Genomic DNA, 15,122 nt, shown 5'->3' on the forward strand with positions numbered 1-15,122 from the left:
GGTAGCATTTAAATTGAGTCCCCCCAAACATATCTTTCTAACTGGAAGGGGTCTTTCCATCTCTCTTTTCACCCCAACAAAATAAAAATAAAGCTCTTATTTTAAATTCTTTGACATAAATCGTAGCAACATTCTTTTGGATCCATCTCCTAAAGCAGAGGAAACAAAAGCAAAAATAAACAAATGGGACCTAAGTAAATTTAAAAGCTTATGCACAGCAAAGAAAACCATTGACAAAATGAAAAGAAAACCTACTGAATGGGAGGAAATATTTGCAAATGATATGATAGATAAGGGGTTAATACTCAAAATATGTAAACATCTCATACAACTCCTTATCAAAAAAACAAATGACCCAATTTAAAAACCCAATTTAAAAATCTGAATAGAAATTTTTTCCAAAGAAGACATACAGATGGCCAACAGGCACAAGAGATGATACTCAACATCACTAATTATCAGAGAAATGCAAATCAAAACCACAATGAGCTATCACCTCACACCTGTCAGAATGGCTAACATCAAAAAGACTACAAAACGGTGAGAACATGAAGAAAGGGAAACACTTGTACACTGTTGGTAGGAATGTAAATTGGTGCAGCCTCTGTGGAAAACAATATGGAGATTTTTCAAAAAAGTAAAAATAGAACTACCATATGACCCAGCAATTCCATTCCTTGGAAAACAAAAACACTGATTTGAAAAGACACATGCACGCCCATGTTCACAGCAGCATTGTTTACAATTGCCAAGATATGGAAGCAACCTAAGTATCCATCAATAGATGAATAGATAAAGAAAATGTGGTACATATATACAATGGAATGTTACTCAGCCATAAAAAAGAATGAAATTTTGCCATTTTGCAACAGCATGCATGGACCTGGAGGGTATTATGTTAAGTGAAATGAGTCAGACAGAGAAAGACAAATACTGTACGATATCACTCGTGTGTACTCTAAAAAGTATAATAAACTAGTGAATATAACAAAAAAGAAACAGACTCACAGATATAGAGAACAAATTAGTGGTTAACAGTTGGGAGAGGGAAGGGGGAGGGGCAAGACAGGGATAGGAGATAGAAGTACAGACTACTGTGTATAAAAAAAATAAGCTACAAGGAAATATAGTGCAACACAGAGAATATAGCCAATATTTTATAATAACTTTAAATGGAGTATAATCTATAAAAATTTTGAATCACTATGTTGTACACCTGAAATTAATAGGATATCATAAATCAACTACACCTCAATTAAAAAAAGAAAAGTAAGTCTTATTTGAAAACATTTAATCAGGAGTTGGGGGGCGGAGACCTTCCCAAAGTTCTCTTTCTTCTTTCTGAAAAACCTCCCTCCCTCTCCTTCTCCCTCTCTTTCTTTCATTTTTCATTTCTGGATTATTTTATTTAATCTCCCATACATTCACTTATCTACAGTTAGTTATAGAAAGCAATATCCTGTAATAAACAAAACACCTGTAACAAAAGCTACTTCCCTACTCCCCTTTATGAACTCTCATCCTCCTCAGCGCTCACCACTATCCTTCACCTAAACGTCCCAACTACATACTGGCTCCCTCCCCTCCTCATAATGGCCCTTATCCCCTAAACTCCCCTCCCATACATTCTTCTCAACACACACACACACACAGACACACACAAACACACACACACACACACAGACCCCTTTACAACTTACCAGACTCTATCCTTTCTCCTGTCCCATTACCGTTCACATCTTTCCCTGCCTCCCTCTCTTCATTCCTATGCCTTTCCAACCACCACCAAGTGTGATGTGACTCTACTCACAGCTCTGCGCCACAAACAGGTGGTCTGCCACAAAGTCACTGCCCTGAGGCACCTCACCACTAGGAGGTTTTAGCTCTGGAGAACACAAAGTGCTCACAGAAACACAAGAGAGAAGAGAGGACACCTCCCAAAAGACATTTCACGGCAGATGTCTTTGGATACTCCATTCAGAAGTCATCGTGTGTGTGTATGCATGTGCGTGCGTGTGTGTGTATGCGTGTGTGTGTGTACACTAGATAGATGGACTAATGAATTCATGAGTCTGCCACTACCAGAACATAACAGTACCACTAAAAATTAGGCTGAATGTCACAGAATACAGTTCGAAATGATAATCTAACCAGAAAGGGTAAAAAAGTAAATTTGAGTAGAAATTTATAACTGCATTTTTATAATAAAGAAAACTATTATGATTACTTCAGCTGATAGAAAATCTTCTGGATGTGGCCATGAAAATGAAGCAAAACCAGCAATAATATAAAATTTCTAAGGACATGATACCCTAACCAGTGAAGACAGTGGGGTGAGGCTAAGAAAAGAGTCCAGCTTTGTCAGGTAGGTTAGAGACACAAACACAGGGAACAGGAAGCAGAAGTCAGCCAGTGATGGGAACAATAAGACGATCTGAAGAGACTGAGTGATGCTGCGCCTGTCCTACGTCGGATATTTTCTCCGTCTCTCCAAAGCCTTCTGCTTGAGTCCTTTTTTTTTTCTCCCCATTCTCTTTTCTGTTATGTCTGTCTCTCTCTGCTCCTTCTCTTTTCTATTTCTTTGCTTTACCCTCTCTTCCCACCCAGCTTTTTCCTCCATAACCAGTAGCAATCATAAGGGAGACCCTAAAACTAGATGATGATGATGATGATAATAATAATAATAATAACAGCAACACCGCCCCACATTTCTGTACCACTTTACAAATTACAAAACATTTCCACGTAATGATCTGCCACCCTCTCAGGTAAGTAAAGGCAATATTTTAATCCCCAATGAATAAACAAAGGCTTAATGAAATTCACGACACAGGTTCTCTAGGTTAGGGGTTTTCACAGACATTATCTCTTTTTTTTTTTTTTTTTTTTTTTTTTTTTTTTTTTGCGGTATGCGGGCCTCTCACTGTTGTGGCCTCTCCCGTTGCGGAGCACAGGCTCCGGACGCGCAGGCCCAGCGGCCATGGCTCACGGGCTTAGTTGCTCCGCGGCATGTGGGATCTTCCCGGACCAGGGCACGAACCCGTGTCTCCTGCATCGGCAGGCGGATTCTCAACCACTGCGCCACCAGGGAAGCCCCTATCTCTTTTTTATTATCAACCTAATCTTGTGGATACAAGCCCACTTCAGTACACTGGCTATCCCTAGGCCAGTCAGGTGGGTTGCGGGTGAGAGTAGCATTGGTTGAGGAAAAAAGATTTTTACATCTCTGTTGTTTTATTTGTTTTAAAAATCTAAGCATATGTGGCAAATATTAATATCAGTTAGATCTAGGTGGCAGTGCACTGATTGCCCTTTTTTTTTAACATCTTCATTGGAGTATAATTGCTTTACAATGGTGTGTTAGTTTCTGCTTTATAACAGTGAATCAGCTATACATATACATATATCCCCATATCTCCTCCCTCTTGCGTCTCCCTCCCACCCTCCCTAACCCACCCCTCTAGGGGGTCACAGAGCACCGAGCTGATCTCCCTGTGCTATGCGGCTGCTTCCCGCTAGATATCTATTTTATGTTAGGTAGTGTATATGTGTCGAATGGTTTGACATCTAGGTCTCAGGTACCAGCACTCACTACTAAGGACTAGTTGGTACTCTGTGAGAAATACCTGAGGAGGAGCAGAGGAATCCACTATGCGACAGCAATGAGTGGCTGGCTCCGCTCTCAGATGTCCCAGCAGAAAACTAGTGTCAACAGAGCCACCAAAACCCCTTTCCCTGCACAATTATTCAGTCCCTCTAAGATTAGATGGGATCATTGCTCTAAAATGATTTGAATGAAGTCTCTGCAGCTGCAGTGTCATCACTCCTAAGGTAGCCAATTCCAAACTGCGAACTTTATTAAGATGAAAAACAAGGAAAAAGTGGAGAATTGTTTTAAAAATTAAATATATAATGTACAGAAGACAGGGGAGAGAAAAAAGGAAATTAAAAGTATGAAATAAATTTAGAAAGGTAAGTAAATGTAAAGGAGAAGAAACTAAATTTGTCAAAGATACAACAAGGCAAAGGATATTATTGCTTCCTTGTTCAAATATAATCTAACCATCTAGTAATTCTTTTCACTAAACTATTTATATAATTCATTTGCAGATAAAGAGGCACTAGACTATTAAGAGCCAGTTAGAAGAGTTGGAGATGATCAACCCAAAATACTAAATGATATCAAATTTTTATATGCTGCTTAAAAGAAGAATTAAGTATAAAACCTCATAACAGGGCTTCCCTGGTGGCGTAGTGGTTGAGAGTCTGCCTGCCAATGTAGGAGACACAGGTTCGTGCCCTGGTCCGGGAAGATCCCACATGCTGCGGAGCGGCTGGGCCCGTGAGCCATGGCCACTGAGCCTGTGCGTCCGGAGCCTGTGCTCCACAACGGGAGAGGCTACAACAGTGAGAGCCTCGTGTACCTCAAAAAAAAAAACAAACAAACAAAAAAAAACCTCATAACATTTAAAAGAATTTGAGGGCTTCCCTGATGGCGCAGTGGTTGAGAATCTGACGACTAATGCAGGGGACATGGGTTCGAGCCCTGATCTCGGAGGTTCCCACATGCTGTGGAGCAACTAGGCCCATGAGCTACAACTACTGAGCCTGAGCGTCTGGAGCTTGTGCTCGGCAACAAGAGAGGCCGCAACAGTGAGAGGCCCGTGCACCATGATGAAGAGTAGCCCCTGCTCGCCACAACTAGAGAAAGCCCACACACAGAAAAGAAGACCCAGCAAAACCAAAAATAAATAAATAAATAAAATGTTTAAAAAAGAATTTGATATGAATTGTCATGGTTTTACTGAAATATAAAAAGCCAGTCATACCAAATTCAACTAAAATTTCAAAATGATGGAAAATAAGATGACCAATTTAGTATGACATTTTTTAGGTTTCAATACCTCTCTGTACCTCCATTATCCCAATCTTAAATTGAGAATACCAGTACCTACCTCATACGATTCTCCTATGAATAAATGAGTTAATTCCATAAAGGGGTTAAAGAAAAGCCCAGCACATGGTAATAAGAGTTCATTTAACTCTTGTGTTGTTTTTGCTCATATATGTGAGTATTCCTACCGTCCTTGTTCTCCCATCCATAAAACGGAGGCATTTGCACTCACAAAAGAGATACTTCTAAGATGAATAAGCTGAGGTTTTGAAACCCCTCCAATTCAAGTATTCTAAAATTTCAGTTTTCTATTTATGCCCCAACGACCTGTTGGAAATAAATTTTTTTTCAGCAAGATGGAAAATAAAGTTGTTGTGACCCCTTTCTGGTTTGCATGCAATCTGCCTTTTTCCTCCATCCTGTCTTACTAATTTTCAAATCTTTAAAAATGGAAGAAAATCGACCCCCCAAAATATCTGTAAAAACTTTCAGAGAATTCAATAAGATGCCTACATACAAAATATATAAAAATCAATAACATTCCTATATACTAGACATGGTCGATTAAAAGATGTACTGTAAAAGATCACTTATACTATAGAATAAAATACTTAAGAATTAGTGGGAGAAAAATGTTCTTTTCAACAAATGGTAGTGGGGAAACTGGCAGAACACATAGGAAAAAATTAAATCAGTATCATTCTTCCCAGACATGAATGAATTGCAACTGATTTGAGAGTTAAATGTAAAAACTAAACTACTAGGAGAGAGAATTTAAGAATGTTTTTGTAATCTGAGGGTTCAAGAAGCTTTTTATAAGCATGACACTGAAGGCAGAAATCATACAACAACAATAGCAGGTAACATTCACCAGCTTAATATATACCAAACATACATTATCTCAATATTGTTATGTCTCTATGTAAGTCTTCCTTTTAGACATGAAGAAAAGGGACTTAGAGACGTTAAGTAATTTTCACAACAGTGTATACAGCCGATCTTCATTATTCACAGATTCCATATTTGTTAATTCATCTACTCTCTAAAATTTATTTGTAACTCCAAAAGCAATACTCAAGGCACTTTCACAGTCATTCAGATACACAGAGTGGCAAAAACTTTGATTCACCCAACACGCACAGTCCCAGCTGAGGTCAAAACAAGGCAAGTCTCTGTCTTCTTATTTCAGCTTTCATACTGTAAACAAGTATCCTTTTCAAGATCTATTTAGCCACATTTTCACATTTCTGTGCTTTTTTTGGTGATTTTGCTGCTTGACATGGCCCCCAAACATAGTGCTGGAATGCTGTCTAGTGCTCTTAAGAGGAAGAAGGCTGTGATGTGCCTTACAGAGAAAATACGTTTATGCATGAATTATAGAGTGCTGCTGGCCATGAGTTCAATGTTAATGAGTCAACAATGTATATTCAAAAAGGTATCTTTAAACAGAAACACACATAAAACAAGGCTATGTATTGATCAGTTATGAAAATGTGACCAGAGGCTCACAGGTACCTAACTCTATATTTCCTCTAGGAACCATGGTTTAGTATTTAATTCACTGTGCCCAGAGATGTGATAGATATAACTATCGCATATAACGAGAATCAACTGTAAAAAAAAAAAAAAAAGGTAAGAGTGCCAGGACTAGAATCCAGGCATGTCCGATTCCAGAGACCACACTACTAACATACTGTCATTCTCTCTCTGAAAACAGAAAACAATGGATTGGCTTGACTACATAAAAACTAACAGATAAAGGACAAACTGGGCAAAAAATACATGTAACATTTATTACAAAGGACTACTAACATCAATAAAAATTTCTTCAAATAAATATGAAAAGGGGGAACTTTAAAAAAGAAAAATGAGTAAAGGATCTAACAGATACACACAAAGGATCACACATACAAATCAGTAATGAGACATAAAAAAAGTATTTGACCTCTCTAATAATCAAAGAAGTAAAGATAAAATAATTTTAAAATACTACTTTTCAAACATATAGGTTTGTCAAAGACTAAAAAGAATTACAGCACCCAGTATTAGTGTGTGTGTGCAGACAGACTGTTGTACAAAATGTAAACTAATATAATCTTTTTGGAGGATAATCTGACAGTAGGTATCAGTATTTTCGTGTTAGTAATAAATTTTGAACTGGAAATTTCAGCTCTAGTTACTTATACTGTGAAAGTACTTCTTGACATCAGTGAATGATAAACATGAATGAAAAAAATGCTCTTTGAATGTTGTATTTATTATCCCAAACTTGAATATTAAAGGAAATTAAGGGGGCTGGGCCTAGGTGGGGTGAAGTTCAAGCATGGAGTGGGCCTCTGCTTAGGACCTGGGCAGAAGGGGAGAGGCAGCACATGGAAAGGGGGGCCTCCAGAGTGTAGAGTTCCAGAGTTTGGAGAGTATCAGATGAGGAAGTAAGACAAAGAATCTAGGTCTGGAAGAGGAACCAAGATGGCAGAGTAGAAGAACATGCTCTCACTCTCTCTTGGGAGAATACCAGAATCACAACTAGCTGCTGGACAATCATCGACAGGAAGACACTGGAACTCACCAAAAAAGATACCCCACATCCAAAGACAAAGGAGAAGCCACAAGGAGACGGTAGGAGGGGCGCAATCACAGTAAAAATCAAATCCCATAACTGGTGGGTGGGTGACTCACAGATTGGAGAACACTTATACCACAGAAGTCTACCCACTGGAGTGAAGGTTCTGAGCCCCACGTCAGGCTTCCCAACCTGGGGGTCCGGCAATGGGAGGAGGAGTTCCTAGAGAATCAGACTTTGAAGCCTAGTGGGAAGTGATTGCAGGACTTCGACAGGACTGGGGGAAACAGAGACTCCACTCTTGGCGGGCACACACAAAGTAGTCTGCGCATCGGGACCCAGGGGAAGGAGCAGTGACCCCAGGGGAGACTGAACCAGACCTACCTGCTATTGTTGGAGGGTCACCTGCAGAGGCGGGGGGGGGGGGACTGTGGCTCACCATGGGAACAAGGACACTGACAGCAGAAGTTCTGGGAAGTACTCCTTGGTGTGAGCCCTCCCAGAGTCTGTCATTAGCCTCACTAAAGAGCCCAGGTAGGCTCCAGTGTTGGGTTGCCTCAGGCCAAACAACCAACAGGGAGGGAACCCAGCCCCACCTATCAACAGTCAAGTGGATTAAAGTCTTACTGAGCTCTGCCCACCAGAGCAACAGTCAGCTCTACCCACCACCAGTCCCTCCCATCAGAAAACTTGCACAAGCCTCTTAGATACCCTCATCCACCAGAGGGCAGATAGCAAAAGCAAAAAGCCTTACAATCCTGCAGACTGTGGAACAAAAACCACATTCACAGAAAGATAGACAAGATGAAAAGGCAGAGGGATATACACCAGATGAAGGAACAAGATAAAACCCCAGGAAAACAACTAAATGAAGTGGAGATAGGCAACCTTCCAAAAAAAGAATTCAGAATAATGATAGTGAAGATGATCCAGGATCTCGGAAAACCAATGGAGGCAAAGATTGAGAACATGCAAGAAATGTTTAACAAAGACCTAGAAGAATTAAAGAACAAACAGAGATGAACAATATAATAACTGAAATGAAAACTACACTGGAAGGAATCAATAGCAGAATAACTGAGGCAGAAGAATGGATAAGTGACCTCCCTGCAAGACAGAATGGTAGAATTCACTGCTGCGGAAGAGAATAAAGAAAAAAGAATGAAAAGAAATGAAGACAGCCTAACAGACCTCTGGGACAACATGAAACACAACAACACTAGCATTATAGGGGTCCCAGAAGGAGAAGAGAGAGAGAAAGGACCCGAGAAAATATTTGAAGAGATTATAGTCGAACACTGCCCTAGCATGGGAAAGGAAATAGCCACCCAAGTCCAGGAAGCACAGAGAGTCCCATACAGGACAAACCCAAGGAGAAACACGCCAAGACACATAGTAATCAAATTGGAAAAAATTAAAGACAAAGAAAAATTATTGAAAGCAGCAAGGGAAAAGTGACAAATAACATACAAGGGAACTCCCATAAGGTTAACAGCTGATTTCCCAGCAGAAACTCTACAAGCCAGAAGGGAGTGGCATGATATATTTAAAGTGATGAAACGGAAGAACCTAAAACCAAGATTACTCTACCCGGCAAGGATCTCATTCAAATTTGATGGAGAAATCAAAAGCTTTACAGACAAGCAAAAGCTAAGAGAATTAAGCACCACCAAACTAGCTCTACAACAAATACTAAAGGAACTTCTCTAAGTGGGAAACACAAGAGAAGAAAAGGACCTACAAAAGCAAACACAAAACAATTAAGAAAGTGGCCACAGGAACATACATATCGATAATTACGTTAAATGTGAATGGATTAAATCCTGAACCAAAAGACACAGGCTTGCTGAATGGATACAAAAACAAGACCTATAAATATGCTGTCTACAAGAGACCCACTTAAGACCTAGGGACACGTACAGATTGAAAGTGAGGGGATGGAAAAAGATATTCCATGCAAATGGAAATCAAAAGAAAGCTGGAGTAGCAATACTCATATCATATAAAATAGACTTTAAAATAAAGAATGTTACAAGAGACAAGGAAGAACACTACATAATAATCAAGGGATCAATCCAAGAAGAAGATATAACAATTATAAATATATATGCACCCAACATAGGAGCACCTCAATACATAAGGCAACTACTAACAGCTATAAAAGAGGAAATTGAGAGTAACACAATAAGAGTGGGGGACTTTAACACCTCACTTACACCAATGGACAGATCATCCAAAATGAAAATAAATAAGGAAACAGAAGCTTTAAATGACACAACAGACCAGATAGATTTAATTGATATTTATAGGACATTCCATCCAAAAAAAGCAGATTACACTTTCTTCTCAAGTGCGCACAGAACATTCTCCAGCATAGATAACATCTTGGGTCACAAATCAAGCCTCGGTAAATTTAAGAAAATTGAAATCATATCAAGCATCTTTTCTGACCACAACGCTATGAGATTAGAAATGAATTACAGGGAAAAAAACGTAAAAAACACAAACACATGGAGGATAAACAATATGCTACTAAATAACCAAGAGATCACTGAAGAAATCAAAGAGGAAATAAAAAATACCTAGAGACAAATGACAATGAAAACACGACAATCCAAAACCTATGGGATGCAGCAAAAGCAGTTCTAAGAGGGAAGTTCATAGCTATACAAGCCTACCTCAAGAAACAAGAAAAATCTCAAGTAAACAATCTAATGTTACACCTAAAGGAACTAGAGAAAGAAGAACAAACAAAACCCAAAGTTAGCAGAAGGAAAGAAATCATAAAGATCAGAGCAGAAATAAATGAAATAGAAACAAAGAAAATAATAGCAAAGATCAATAAAACTAAAAGCTGGTTCTTTGAGAAGATAAAATTGATAAACCATTAGCTAGACTCAACAAGAAAAAGAGGGCCAGGACTCAAATCAATAAAATTAGAAATGAAAAAGGAGAAGTTACAACAGACATCACAGAAATACAAAGCATCCTAAGAGACTGCTACAAGCAACTCTGCCAATAAAATGGACAACCTGGAAGAAATGGACAAATTCTTAGAAAGGTATAACCTTCCAAAATTGAACCAGGAAGAAACAGAAAATATGAACAGACCAATCACAAGTAATGAAATTGAAACTGTGACTAAAAATCTTCCAACAAACAAAAGTCCAGGACCACATGCCTTCACAGGTGAATTCTATCAAACATTTAGAGAAGACCTAACACCCACCCTTCTCACACTCTTCCAAAAAACTGCAGAGGAAGGAACACTCCCAAACTCATTCTATGAGGCCACCATCACCCTGATACAAAAACCAGACAAAGATACTACAAAAAAAGAGAATTACAGACCTCTATCACTGATGAATATAGGTGCAGAAATCCTCAACAAAATACTAGCAAACAGAATCAAACACATTAAAAGGATCATACACCATGATCAAGTGGGATTTATCCCAGGGATGAAAGGATTCTTCAATATATGCAAATCAATCAATGTGATACACCATATTAACAAATTGAAGAATAAAAACCATATGATCATCTCAATAGATGCAGAAAAAGCTTTTGACAAAATTCAACACCCATTTATGATAAAAACTCTCCAGAAAGTGGAAATAGAGGGAACCTACCTCTAACATAATAAAGGCCATATACAACAAACCCACAGCAAACATCATTCTCAATGGTGAAAAACTGAAAGCATTTCCTCTAAGAGCAGGAACGAGACAAGGATGTCCACTCTCACCACTATTATTCAACATAGTTTTGGAAGTACTAGCCACGGCAATCAGAGAAGAAAAAGAAATAAAAGGAATACAAATTGGAAAAGAAGAAGTAAAACTGTCACTGTTTGCAGATGACATGATACTATACATAGAGAATCCTAAAAATGCCACCAGAAAACTACTAGAGCTACTCAATGAATTTGGTAAAGTTGCAGGATACAAAATTAATGCACAGAAATCTCTGGCATTCCTATACACTAATGATGAGAAATCTGAAAGAGAAATTATGGAAACACTCCCATTTACCACTGCAACAAAAAGAATAAAATACCTAAGAATATACCTACCTGGGGACACAAAAGAACTGTATGCAGAAACCTGTAAGACACTGATGCAAGAAACTAAAGATGATACCAACAGATGGAGAGATATACCATGTTCTTGTATTGGAAGAATCAATATTGTGAAAATGACTATACTACCCAAAGCAATCTACAGATTCAATGCAATTCCTATCAAATTACCAATGGCATTTTTTACGGAACTAGAACAAATCATCTTAAAATTTGTATGGAGACACAAAAGACCCCGAATAGCCAAAGCTGTCTTGAGGGAAAAAAAACGGAGCTGGAGCAATCAGACTCCCTGACTCCAGACTATACTACAAAGCTACATTAATCAAGACAATATGGTACTGGCACAGAAACAGAAATATAGATCAATGGAACAAGATAGAATGCCCAGAGATAAACCCACACACCTATGGCCAACTACTCTATGACAAAGGAGGCAAAGATATACAATGGAGAAAAGACAGCCTCTTGAATAAGTGGTGCTGGGAAAACTGGACAGCTACATGTAAGAGAATGAAATTAGAACACTCCCTAACACCATACACAAAAATAAACTCAAAATGGATTCAAGACCTAAATGTAAGACCAGACACTATGAAACTCTTAGAGGAAAACATAGGAAGAACACACTATGACATAAATCACAGCAAGATCTTTTTTGATCCACCTCCTAGAGTAATGGAAATAAAAACAAAAATAAACAAATGGGACCTAATGAAACTTCAAAGCTTTTGCACAGTAAAGGAAACCATAAATAAGACGAAAAGACAACCCTCAGAATGGGAGAAAATATTTGCAAATGAATCAACGGACAAAGGATCAATCTCCAAGATATATAAACAGCTCATGCAGCTCAATATTAAAGAAACAAACAACCCAATCCAAAAATGGGCATAAGACCAAAATAGACATTTCTCCAAAGAAGACATACAGGTGGCCAAGAAGCACATGAAAAGCTGCTCAACATCACTAATTATTAGAGAAGTGCAACTCAAAACTACAATGAGGTATCACCTCACACCAGTTAGAATGGACATCATCAGAAAATCTACAAACAACAAATGCTGGAGAGGGTGTGGAGAAAAGGTAACCCATTTTCACTGTTGGTGGGAATGTAAATTGATACAGCCACTATGGAGAACAGTATGGAGGTTCCTTAAAAAAACTAAAAATAGAATTACCATATGACCCAGCAATCCCACTACTGGGCATATACCAAGAGAAAACCATAATTCGAAAAGACACATGCACCCCAATATTCATTGCAGCACTATTTACAATAGCCAGGACATGGAAGCAACCTAAATGCCCATCGACGGACGAATGGATAAAGAAGATGTGGTACATACATATAATGGAATATTACTCAGCCATAAAGAGGAACAAAATTGAGTCATTTGTTGAGACATGGATGGATCTAGAGACTGTCACAGAGAGTGAAGTAAGTCAGAAAGAGAAAAACAAATATCGTATATTAACGCTTGTATCTGGAACCTAGAAAAATGGTACAGATGAGCCGGTTTGCTGGGCAGAAGTTGAGTCACAGATGTAGAGAACAAACGTATGGACACAAAGGGGGGAAAACCGTGGTGGGGTGGGGATGGTGGTGTGCTGAATTGGGCGATTGGGATTGACATGTATACATTGATGTGTATAAAATTGATGAGTAATAAGAACCTGCAGTATAAAAGAACAAAGAAAACAACTAATACTAAACTTTCTTTGGGTTATTTGTATGGAAATATGTTAATATAAATGTTTCAGACATTACATGAAATTTCTAAAAATCTTATATATTCTGGTGTAATGTTATAAGTCATAATTCTAGTTATTACTTTAAAATGTATATCTCAGAAATAACTAAATTTCCTTGTCAATTGCATTATTATGAACTTTCATCCAATCTTTCACCATGGTCATTTTTAAGTCTTCTGTCATTTACCGACAGTTCTGGGTGTACTCTGATGCTTTTGCAAAAATGTTCCCATAAAAGGGTTTCGTCTTCAAGGAATTCATGGAAAAGACTCTGACAAATATAGGTTTCTGGTAACTGACTACACTGCTGAACTGAATGAATAAGCATTTTCAGAACTCTAATGGAAAAGTGATGAATTCATGAAAGTGCTAATAAAAGATCAAGATGAAAAAAAATTTAATTACATGGGACTGAGTGAACTGAGGATGATTATAATTTTTGTGACTTTCTGTTTGAATAAAATTTAAAAAAGGAAATCAGGGACAGTAGCTACCTTTGAGGGAGTTGTGCCTGGAAAAGAAACATGAGAGGAATTTCTGTGTTCCTGACAATGTTTTGTTTCTTGATCTAGATGTGAAATACACTGTTCATTTTATGAATTTGCAGTGAGTTGTACACCTATGTTAACGTCTCTGTTCTATATTATTTGTCATTAAAAAGCTAAAGACATGAAAAAAAAAAAGGAAGGAAATCCCAACATACGCTAGAAAACAGATGAAACTTAAAGACATGCTAAGTGAAATAAGCCAGGCACAAAAAGACAAATACCACATGATTCCATTTATATGAGGTACCTAGAGTAGTCACATTCCTAGAGACAGAAAGTAGAATAGCAGTTGCCAGAGACTGGGGACGGTGTGGGGTGGAATGGGGAATTACTGTTTAATGTGTACAGAGTTTCAGTTTTGAAGGATGAAAAAATATTCTGGAGCTGGATGGTAGTGATGGTTGCACAACCATGTGAATATACTTAAAGCCACTAAACTGTACACTTAAAACTGTTAAAAATGTTAAATGTTATATATGTTTTACCATAATTTAAAAAGTAATTGAAAAAAAATCTAGGTCTGCCATTTTACAGTGGAGAATTTGGATAATAAAGTTGTGAAAAGAAAAGATTTTGAGAGAAATTCTTTTTTTTTTTTTTTTTTTTTTTTTTGGTAAATTCTCAGGCTGTTGCCTGGGGAACTAGAGCAGGCAAAGTCTTAGATTTACGATGAGTGGGCACTGGACTGCGGATATAGGGACAAAGTAGAATGCAGATTATTTGCGTTTGGACAGTAGTCATGAATAAAAATATGAAAAATAAATCTCTATGCTAAGTTAAACAGGACAGGTTTACATGAGTTTAGGTGAAAGGAGGTCAGTCCTATCTCCTGTTTGTCTTCAGTCACACAGTGCACTCATCAGAGGGCACTGATTCTTTTTTTAATTAGTAAATTAATTATATAATTTTTATTGGAGTAGAGCTGATTTACAATGTTGTGTTAGTTTCAGGTGTACAGCAAAGAGAATCAGTTATACATATACATATGTCCACACTTTTTTAGATTCTTTTCCCATATAGGCCCTTACAGAGTATTGAGTAGAGTTTCCTGTGCTATACAATAGGTCTTATTGGTTATCTATTTTTTATATAGTAGGGCATTGATTCTTGTGTGATCAACAGAGCCATGGGATTTTCCAACGGGGTTTTACATGAAATTTCTATAGGTTTTAGGACATAATTTTGCTTATGTTATCTCCTAACATTTTATATGCAATTTATGTAGTGCTACCCACTGTTTGTTACTTTTTACTGATTTCTGTCATCATTTCATCTAACCTA

At 37.9% G+C, this 15,122-nt stretch overlaps 1 protein-coding gene across 1 annotated transcript in view; it reads right to left on the reverse strand.

Moving 5' to 3' along the window:
* Positions 1-15,122, reverse strand: part of RELN (reelin) — a 539,216-nt gene that overhangs the window by 506,464 nt on the left and 17,630 nt on the right. The gene's annotated exons all lie outside the window — the stretch shown is intronic.

The sequence above is a fragment of the Kogia breviceps genome, chromosome 9 (assembly GCF_026419965.1).
Source record: "Kogia breviceps isolate mKogBre1 chromosome 9, mKogBre1 haplotype 1, whole genome shotgun sequence".
In the NCBI taxonomy this organism is placed as follows: domain Eukaryota; kingdom Metazoa; phylum Chordata; class Mammalia; order Artiodactyla; family Physeteridae; genus Kogia; species Kogia breviceps.